The sequence below is a fragment of the Ptychodera flava genome, chromosome 7 (assembly GCF_041260155.1).
Source record: "Ptychodera flava strain L36383 chromosome 7, AS_Pfla_20210202, whole genome shotgun sequence".
Lineage (NCBI taxonomy): Eukaryota > Metazoa > Hemichordata > Enteropneusta > Ptychoderidae > Ptychodera > Ptychodera flava.
In genome coordinates, this window is record NC_091934.1 from 3,822,497 (window position 1) to 3,834,243 (window position 11,747).

An 11,747-nucleotide genomic window follows, 5' to 3' on the forward strand; every position below is an offset into this window, starting at 1 on the left:
AGTCACGTGTGATCGGTCTATATTATTCCGCTCGGCGTCTATGCCCCCATAGACGTGTGTACGTCTTTTTCTCAGGCATATGTACACTCGTCTATGGGGGCATAGACGCCGAGCGGAATAGACCGATCACAAGTGACTGTGTTACATTCTACATTTTGGATTCTATAGGAGTGACCACCCTGTTTTGTTTTTTTTTGAAATTTGGGTCACCGTGTATTGGAAATACTCAGTAGGGGTTTAGGCCTAATAGTGTGATTTGTATCTTTAAATACCCCCTATTGAATCAAATGCATCATACCAGTCATGAATTGTATCATTCAATTGCATTTCTTTGGTCGCTCCACCTTATACGTAAAAAGAGATTATTTACAGTAGAGGTAACTGGATGCCAGTGTTTTGCAACTTGAAAGTTTCTTTTGCAAAGAGCGCTCATCACGGTAAAGTCTGTAAAGTCGGCAATTTAGGGACTGGCTAGTTTCTTCGGCCCGAGGCTGGATTCATGGGGAGGGGATCACCCTGTTTTTGACTTTGGTGATGGGGTTCACCATGTTTTTGAAATCCTCAAAGCCGGTGGTGGGGTGGGGGAGCGGGGTTCAGTGGTTTTTTTTTTTAAATAAAAACACGAGTTTATACTTGCCCAAATACATCGAACCAGCCATTCAGTTTCACTTTTCGGCGCGCCCTTTGGCGCCTAACTTTAATATATGAGACATACATTTCTCGGCGTGCCCTTAGGACGCGTATAATATATCAGAGATATCTGGATGTTTGCATACCGGAAGTTAGTTTTGCGAAGCATCACAACAGCTCCAAATTATATCATTCAGTCACTGTTTTCGACGCGCCCTTCGATCGGCCGCATATATTCGATCTATCAGAGATATCTAGATGTTTGCAAATTGAAAGTCTGTTTTGCAAAATTGAGTGTATTAATCATTATGAAATTTTCAGTTCATGTGAAAAGCATGACACATTCCTGATTCCTTTCTTTTATCTTTATGAGAATTCAGTACAGGAAGGCAACATGTGCGTGCACTAATATTTCACAACAAATTTTAGGAGAAAAAAATGACAAGATATTTTTCTTTCTCATTGATGCAATATTTCCTTCCTGTCACTGGTTTTCAAGCAAAAAGTTTTATTTTTATGAGTAAAATGATCGTTTACAAAAGGCAGCTTTTTTCATTATTAACTGTGCTTTTATGGTTTCAATGTTAAAAGGAAAGATCATCTCACTCAGACATTGTGCACATCAGATTAAAAAATAGCTCTCTATGGCTTCTCAGGAGATGTAATTGGATACCTGGCAACAGTCTAATTACCAACTGACGTTTTTAGTGATTTATGCTCTGTCGTAGATATAAGTGATTAATATCCATTTCTGTACAACAGTTCTGGAAATCTGGTTATGCATAGAAAATGTGAAATATATTTACAGCTTAATAAAATACTGTATTCAAACTTTGAAACTTTGAAATTCCTGTTTCAACTGACATGTCAACAATTTCAGCAAAACACAGAATGACTGTATGCTTAAAATATACCTTAAATTATGTATGTATGCATGCATGCATGTATGTATGTATGTATGTATGTATGTATGTATGTATGTATGTATGTATGTATGTATGTATATCATAATACAGGTGGTTTCAAGTAGAAACTAAAATCTCATTACACTAATAAGTATTTCACGTTATTGTGATCTTCAGACGAGAACGATCAGCTATTCGACGTGGCAAGCCTTATGTTAGAGGCTTGTACTGAGTACATTTTTTCAGTATTTCCTGATTAAAGCTTGATATACTTGCCTGATCATTTATGAGAAACGTCTGCTTTCTATATTCTACATTGTATAGGTTACCTATAGGGGGAAATGTGTAAAGCAAGCCAATTCTGATTCTATAAAGTTTAAAACCAGTGGAATGCCTTGACAACAAACCCATCTTTTATTGCAGGAAAATAATAATAAATAATAAATGTGAATAAATGTATGTCTGTCGCTATTTTTTCGTTTTCAAAAAATGTTATCTTCATTGAAATCAGTGAACTGGAATATAAGTTTTGGAATACTGTCTCAGATTTCTGTTCCTTTGAGTTTTTATACAAAAAAAAATTGAAAAAAAATACTCCCCAAATGCCACCAAATAACACCAATTTAATCTCTATTTTTCAAAAGCTCCAACGGCAGCAGGGGGGACACCCCCCTCCTGACCTCTGCCCGCTTTCGCACCACATCTTCGCCCTCTTTTAAAAAAATCCTACGGAGAACACTGCATGTCATCAGAGCACTGGATACATACATATACATCAGCCCCTTTCACTGCAATGGCCCGGAACCTCTTTCCGACACAGACCTGTACCACAGGGTTTAATCAGGGTCGTACAGGGCCTGTCGCAGCAGCAATCCATTTTACTGCATAGATATTTAACTTTCCCATTTTTTTTTTTGGGGGGGGGGTCACTCAAAATTTCTGTAGCAGAGAGGGGGGTTACTCAAACACGTCATGGTTGGCAGGCACAGGCGCTCCTTAGCTGGGTAGTCTGCTAAGTAGATCGATTTTTGGATCGATCTATCGATCCCGTAGTCGATATGCCCACCACTGCAACCTTAGTTTGCAGTGGCGGGCATATCGACTACGGGATCGATAGATCGATCCGAAAATCGATCTACTTAGCAGACTACCCAGCTAAGGAGCGCCTGTGTTGGCAGGGGGTTACTCGAAATTTTGGAGTTTCTAAAGCAATTCCTCCGACCACCCCAGGCCGTAAATAATGACGGCTTCCTAATAACCCTGCTTGTCAGAATTTCATAGACTTTATATCTTGTACCATTTCCGAACGAATCAAAACTTGAGTGATATCTGTTGTAGGGTTGTCGGGTCTGACCCCATATTAGATTATGCCCATGACGATAGACCTCAAAAAGCCCCGGATGTTCATTGACATGAGTTACCTAAACCTATGGATCTTGGAAAACACGCTTAAATGAGACAGAAAGTTGGTCAAAGTGTCACCGTGACGATACAAAAACCGTCACCAGTATCATTTCAAATCAGACAAAAGAGCCTGATCATGTTCTTATCAGGAAGGGGGACAGCACATATTTTGGTTTTCAGTGGGCTGAGTACGACACTCTGCCGTTTAGATGGAAGTCTTCGGCATTTATTTATCACACATTAGTCTGTACAATTACTAGCTACGCACGTTTGCTTTGTGTGGCATTTTTGCAATATATCGATGACCGGCATTAAACGTTACACAAAAATCCTCCTCAAAAGCGACAACTGGACCAGTTTAAAACTCGTAGAAGTGGCTGTATACATCTGACTCAATTTATGTAGGCCAATAGATGTAGGCTATTTCATAGTTCTAAAGAAAAAAGTATACTTTCGCCAGTAAAATCCTTCGCTCTTCTTGGCATGACTGTAGATTCCCGTTCTTATAGGCCTTTATCATCCCGGATACCAAAAAAAACCCCAAAAAAGTTACAAAAAATAATGGGCAAATGCCTCTTTCAGTGCTCAAACTTCCGCCCAAAAGAACTTGATTCCAGTTAAATGCCCTCTGTGACACGAACTCATTCAGTGGTTGGAAATAATCGAAAGTGATGGAACTTTTAAAGGGCTTGATGGAACACTTACTAGGCCTATACTGCAAATTATACTTATGTTTGTTCATGTACATTTGGAGTGGTATTGCAACCGAAATCGGAAAATGTTGTCTCCTTGGCTGGTATTGGGATGACGAAAGGAGGGAATGTCTGGTCGCTGATAAAGAAATTGAAGCTCTTTTCCGGGCACCGTTGACCCAAAAGTTGCTGACTCTCGGCTCAACGTTTTCTCAATCTCGTCAACCCTCGTGCATGTGTCATAATCTTCCACATTGGCGCAGGCAGAGTCACTCACTGATGTGGCTGGGCCGTTCGGCCTAGCCACGGTTCCGTATTCAATAAATAAGTTCCAGTTATACATCAACACTCGCCGTCAGTTCCAGCTTCTTTCCTTTACGTTATGACACATGCGTGGAACTCTTATTACCCGGGCTCTAAATCTGTACGTTTGGATGAATTACTTAAGAAAACATTTTACTTCTGTATGGTAAATAACATCCAGCTGACAATAGCTTATGTCAGCTCGTGCCAAAACTTAGCATACAAAGCCTCCCCACAACTCGATATGACCGACACGAAGCTGTCAGATCAATCATGGGATATCGTAGAAACAGAATTTAATTGGTCCCCAGTCTATCGCGATGACCACGTCATCGAACGCCAGACGAGTATTTTACATCTCCTTTCCATCAGTCAGACTGTACTGGGCTAAAGTTTCTTTCATCATCAATTCCGACCAGGTGGATTTATGTGTATCCGCTTTTCAACCTCACGCATGCTCTCATCCGATATGTTGGACAACAGACATTGTATCACCGTTATCGCACCTAAAGGCACGAATCTTGAAACTGGTTCAGGAAGGTGAGCGATGCGTAATCCTAGCGTTGTTATAAGCCATGTACAGATCCTTGTGAGCATTCTCTGCCGTAAAATTCGAACCCACTGAAAACTGCCGTTTGTCTTGCCGCGATCTCGTGCTGGTTTCGCGCCATATAAAACTCTTGAAAGATATTCTACAGTAATATGCGCACCCCATTTCAATAAGTAAAAAGGTTGATAATTAACACCCTAAAAGTTTCAATCATAATTACATAAAGTTTATCAAATTTCTGACATGTAGATGGTATTCAATAATCGCGATGGTCTATATATGTGTTGAATGTGTGGGAAAAACAACATGGTTGTGTCATGTTTCTATAATTTGCACCGGTTACTGTAAATCTTCATTCTAGTAATTCGCCAAATTTCAACATTTCGCCACTTGGGCTTGAATTCCCACGATTTACCGGAGGTGTAATTCTTCAAAATTGGCGGCAAATTTACATTTTCAAGTCTCTTCTGTTTAAATTCAATGGCAACGCCATTCCAGGCACCCGCATGTCTCGTGAATTCCTATGATTATGCATTAAATGTCTCACGCAAGGTTGGACAATAGAAAGACAATGTAGTCGAACTTTTATCAGAACTGTAGCTGTTAAGTATCGCTTTTCATATTTTCACAGCTTGGATTTAAAACAATGATGTTGTGACATGTCTCATACATACTAGGTATTAATCATTGTGAAACTATCGTTGGCAAGTTTTCTTGTCGACAAAGTTTTGTAAAATTGAGAGTCGGACTTTGGGGGCCTTGGAGTGAGCATATCTCCAGGCTCTCGGAGCTAAGAGTTGCCCCAGGCAGCCATCAGGCTGACCTGGGGAAATAAAGTTTCGAGCGCAACGTTAATTCCCGTGTCGCCAGTTACTCCATCTACGCGTACTGTGGTCTGAAGATCCCCTTAATCCTGTCAGAACAGCAAGAACATTTTTCATTACTATTTGATAGTTGCTTATCTGCAGGTCGTGTGATAAGAAGGCGCCCTCGTCGCCATGACGATCCGCCACTCCTGGCAGTAACGCATTTAATTTTGCAGCCATCGACAATCCCTCACTCCTTGCAGTAACGCACTGAACAAGGCAGCCATCGACTGCAGAATGAGGGAAGTGTTGGGCAATCGTTCGAAACACGGTATGCAGAAGGGTCGTTTAATCCAACAATTCAAAACTTTCTTAATGGGGCTTGATGAGCCGAAATATGGAATGCGTCACCACAACACCTAGTTTGATTTCAAATTTACAAAGATAAAGACCCAAGAACACAAGTACACACAGTTAGGTGCCCATACCCAGGTCAACCTGGATTTCAACAATGCCAATGCCCTAAGCAAATTCGTGTTACTATGATAATGTTTCGACGTTGAAAAATTACTATCAAGCCTTAGCTAGTCAGTGCAGCTTGGACAGACCTAACCATGCAGACTCGACCTTAGTTTAATACCAGATATTTGAAAAAAAGACAGACGAAGAAGCGAAGGCCTTGATAACATCGAAGCGGGCTACATTCCTCTCTACAAACAAAATGAAACTGGTTTTCGAACATATACTAAATCATGTTGGGATATCCACAGCGCCAGCCCGTATGTATCAGCCAATTATTTTCGGGAGACCGTGGATATGACTCAGATCACGACTCAGGAAATTATGCGATTCTTAGATAACTCCGGATTCTTGTTTAATTATAGGTTTAGAGAATCTTTGAGAGGATCGCTCACGATTTTGTTTGCAATAAAACGGTGCACCTATCCACTCGATAGCTGGTATTAATATTGTTCCGGTACCCACTGCCAGAAAATGTCTCCCCTCCCCGCATTTTTCAGGTTTCTGATTTTTTTCCCGCCCTCTGTCAATATTGACTTTTTCTCCCCGCCTACTGATTAGTTTTTAAACTTGCCCATCCGCAGAAAAAACTGCCGACGAAGATCCATTTGGTCGACGAACTGATTCGTTGGCGTCACCTGACCTGTCTACATGCATGTTATGACCTAATACAGGCTCAATATGTTTATCTTGAGAGAAATGAAATAATCAGTTTTTTGTGTTACAAGATATATGTTAAGTAAATGAAGATTTGCATGCAATACAGTATCTCTGTATGTCTCTGTTGTGTAAAGGAAGTACAATTTGCAGATGGGTATAAGGCATTGGAAAGAAAGACGCTAACGTTTAGACAGAAACTACTGCATATTAGGCCGCGTTCAAAAAAAATGGTGAGGGGGGGGGGGCTGGAGGAATCGCGATTGAAATCTTATTTTTTTTCAGATCCCCCCCCTTAATACCCTCAAAAATTTTCAAGTCCCCCCCCTCAATACCCTCAAAAATTTTCAAGTCCCACCCCCCAAATTACCATATAGCCGCATATTTATTAGGAATGCACGCAGAGTAAAAAAAACATGTAATGTGTCGTTCTGCACGCAAATGTTCAACACTATCTCTTATCAGCAGGTTGTAGAGCCATATACCTAGGGCAAGTTCTTAAATTGATTCATTTTTAAATGCATCAGTGAACTTTTTGGATTTCGCAGTCTAAGCCCACTTGAGTTTATCCAACTCTGGCCAGTTCAATGGCACCAGCTGAAAAGCACACAAAATGACAATCATGAGAGAGTATGAAAATTATGTATTCCTAGCTACGTTTAACCAAATTGTGAAAAAATGAGCACAGTGACCTACCAAAATTTTTTTTTCAAAAGTACAAGACATATACAACTTAGATGCCACTTATAAAATGTTTTACAAAATTGACAATACTGGATTGGAAGGTTAAAATATTCCATGAAATTAATGTTTTAATCTCAGAAATTTTGGGTGTAATAATGACAAATTTGATAAAAAATAAAAGATTCCATTTAGTCACACATTTTTCCATTTAACTTAGAGTCTTTACTATTCAAAGTTTTACTTTTGTGTTATTGGTACAATGAGATGTGAAAATTTCATTCACTGCATAAACTTGAAATGAATGGTTTTATATATTGATTTTAAGTGATTTTAGAAAAACTGACTTTTCATCGTATATTTGTATAAGATCAATTATGGTGACCCCATCTTTTTTCTCTAATATTTTATTGTTCTCATATGCCAGAATTCAAAAATCCATGGTAACTGTTAGTCCCCTAGTCTTCTATGTGTTGCTCTCTAGCTGGATCTTGTGTACAAGTAGATGTATGTTTCACTGTCAATTGAGTGTCCTATGACCGAAACTCTTTTTAAACTACATCATAGTCAGAGCTACATGTATCACTGTCACTGCCAGTATGTAGTAGCAGGGCAGTAGTTGTATTAACTTTTTATTTTGACAATATTTTTGTTCAGTTTATACAATTGTGTTCTTGTTCTATTCCCTACAGAATGTTGAGCTATCCAGTATTCAGCTTGCCAACACAGCCTACGTGTACCGTGCATTTTCATCATTCAATTATCACAAATATTTAGACAAACGGGCTTTGTTGACAAACTGAATATCGTGTTTTTCAGCATGCTGTAGAGAGACACCAAGAAACTGTGTTTGATACATTGCATAGAAATATTGAAAAATTATAAACAGTTGTAGCTCCTGCCCCATTACAAGGCAAACTTGTTCTACGAAAATTTAATGGCATTCATACAGTTTTAGACTTTTTCGAGATTAAAGACATAAAATATGACAAAACGGTTCTAGATTTTGTTTAATTATTACTAACATTAGAACCATTGGACGACATCAAAATGTTGGGAGTCACAATATTTCAGGTCCCCCCCCCTATAGGCAGAGCAAAACTTTCAAGTCCCCCCCTCGACTACCCCAAAAATTTTCGAATCCCCCCTGAATTCCTCCAGCCCCCCTCACCACTTTTTTTGAACGCGGCCTAAGATTTAAGTCCCAATAGCTGCGAATATGTAATAAATTGATCTCAAAATATCCTCAGTTTTCTTAGTGTTTTCTTTTAATAAGACGCATTAAAGACTGAAAAAGTGTATAACACTGTCATGAGTGTGGAAAGTGTTGTGTAAATTCACAAAGTTTAACATTATTTCAGATTTCCCGCCATTTTCAAAATATTAATCATGTGACAGAGAAAATAAAGATTACGGCAACAAAATGTCGGCCATCGTGCGTGGTGCATTCAAGTAAATGGCATCATGCTTATTCCTTGGATGATCATGTTGTGTATGTGCTGGAAATACTGCATTTTTTGTACTTTTTAGTTGAGCGCCATTTTACGAGTGCGGCGCCCGTTTATTATTTAACCTAGTAAAACGTGTACACATGGTCCAAATCAGCGAGCAGTGATACTTCTATACAGTCCTTCAGTTTGCACATTTACACGAACCAACTTTGGTTTGAAAATAAAATCATGAAAATAATGCATGAATTCGCAGCTATTGGGGCTTTAAGGGCAAGTGCATGTACATGAAGCAAACAGTACACACCTGGTCAACCACCCCATCCTATCACAATAGGCATATTCTTTAGCGAAGCGATAAGGCTTTAAATGTTAAGTCACTTTAGTCGATAAGTGTGGGCGACGAGGAAAAAATAGGAAGTACGGTTCTGTTGATCATTGTATGGTAGTAAGGTTTATTGAGCACGAGGAATATTGGGATGTGAATTAGAACAAGGAAATGAAGGCATTATAAATCTGACATTTAATTTGGACTGAAGTCGTTCGCACACTTTGTCAGCATACAAGGAAGATCACTTTGAAAGACGCAAGATATGCTTGCGCCTTTCAAAAGTATAACAGCGATCACATAAAAAAGGTTTGGAAAGATAACTTCCCTCACTTGTCAAGGAAAAACTTAACATTAATGTAACTGTTCAAAAGGGACATTAGAGCTGTATCTTTTGGCCAATTTTTCAGTACGTTTTGTTCTGTGTATCAAATGCAGTTTCTTGTTCTACTCCTCACAGCGTGCTGGAATAACAAAAAATTCTGTTTGGCAAAATACTCTGTATATATGTAAAGACTATAACCATTATTATTGATTACAAAGGAATTCTAGTCCAGACTTGAATTCAGTTTTAATTAATGTTTCTGTTGGCATACAGAACAAAGAGACTATAGCAGTTTGATGTGATCTGCGTTGATGCCTATGGGTGTCAGAAAGTACCTGTATGTTTGTGTCTGTATTCTTACAAATAAATACACAAGAAAAATGCGTTTCTTTCCCATGCAATATATTTTTGTGACTTTTATTTGAGAGACAACCCTACGCATATTTCATATTAATCAGAGACAGTTTCGTATCTAGTCCCCTTAAAGTTCCCTGAATACCCTCAACATACCAGTGATATTTTAAAACCACCCTTCAGAGGTGTTTGCGGTGTGGCCGTCAGACAGCGACACGGTTAGTGGCAGGAAAGTAGGCAACGTGTATATGAGTAATTTTGTAAAATGCTCTACTCAAATGCAAAGTAACGAAAACTGATTATTTTCCAATCGATGATATTTTGATTTTGTATTATTATGCTTAATTATTTATGTTTTTAAAGACCGGAGATGAGACTGAAAAATAGAGCTTATTAGATGCCATTATGAAGGCTTTGCATTGTCTGGCAGGGATCAATAGTTTTACAATGGTAAAGACCACAGTAATTTCCATGCTCACGGGTAGTATATTCTACACATTTTGGCAGTTCCCATTTCAAATGTGGAACAGTACAGAGATCAAACATTTGGGAGTTTGGTGCCTAAGTTGTTGTTTTCCACGTGTAAAACGAATATTTTTGGAGTCTAACATCCAACAGCGATGAAATAGTTACAGGTCGAGTTGTGAGTTTTATTGCAAATCTTTCTTTCCAAAATCAACGTTTTATTTTTACTTTTGTATTTTTGTTTCAGATTTCAAAATTTGGTTTTTCTAAGATCAAATCCCCTTTTAAACTTTTAGTATTTTTTTCTTGAAGACACAAACAAACAAACAAATAAAGTATTTACATACTTTAATAACCAGTACAGCCCAAGGCCACCACCAGTGACCTGCACCTACTTTAAGATACTTGCCTGTAAAGAATGTAACAAACTGCTATTCCACTTATACCTTCTATGTCGCACCAGCCCCTTCATCAAAATAATCCTTCAGTCGAACGATATACGACCAGAACGAGGTCAAGCTGCCATGGGAGAGAAAATGTGCCGCTATGTGTGCTGCGGTGAGGCTACGACCTAACCAAATCCACTATCGGTTGTATACTTCTTCGTATTTGTGGTGATCTACATTTGTTTGTTCATCCTTGTCGGCAGCAGGCAGACGGTAGAAGGAAGAACGGACAACATATCTAGTAACATCCATTTTTAAGAAAATAAACGGTGTTATCTTTGAAGACTTTAACTTGTAGTGCAAAGATTTTTTTGTATTTAAGAATGAGAGTGTCTGTAGTATTTGGTTGAAAGATCCGTGGAAGATCTATTGACTCAGGACTGCTATCTTACGTCCGTGTTTCCCGCTCATATGAGATGCACTGAGGCGTCCCCCTGTCACGCATGTATCAGAGGAAAGTGAACACAAGGAAGGATATCTTGTAATATTGTACAACAACTATCGGCATATGCTGGACCATCGGCAGCTTTACTTTTCTCGGGCGTGCGCAGTAGTAACTGACTGGCCAAGCGATTTGTCGGCAATCGCGTTTATCCACGCTAAACGCGACAGAATTCAAAAAGTTATGCTTAGGCCAAGACAAATAAAAAGTTTGTTTCTCATCCTCGCGCGCGTCAATTTAGGCCCGCCGCGTCAAAATAAAAAAAAAATATGCAAAAAATGCGCGGCGATAGTGCATAACACAGTGTTGTATAAAACAGAACTGTAAACAAAATAAGCTTAACTGACGCCAAAATTCCATTCAGAATCGTATCACTGTGATATTAAGGTAACAAAACTGCATTGCTACCCTAAAATTCAAACCGCAGAAATGTTGCTACCGTGTGTACAAAAATACTGAAGCAGCACTGTTGTGCATTTATCTCTCCGTGCATTCCTATGTTGTTTTCATGTTTTTGCGCGTTCTTGTTTGATTGAAGAATAAAAAAATGAGAGAAAAACAAAACACGCCACCGCATCATTTTTGAAATATGTCAAACATGAGAAACAATTTTTTTTATTTTTCTTTGCCTTACTGCTTCTATTTAGCGATCATTTCACCGCGACAACGCGACAGTCTACCCACAGGGAACTTAGTAATCTTGTTGTTGTTGTTGTTGTTGTTGTTGTTGTTGTTGTTGTTGTTGTTGATGTTGTTGATGGTGGTGATGATGATGATGACGATAATAAAAAT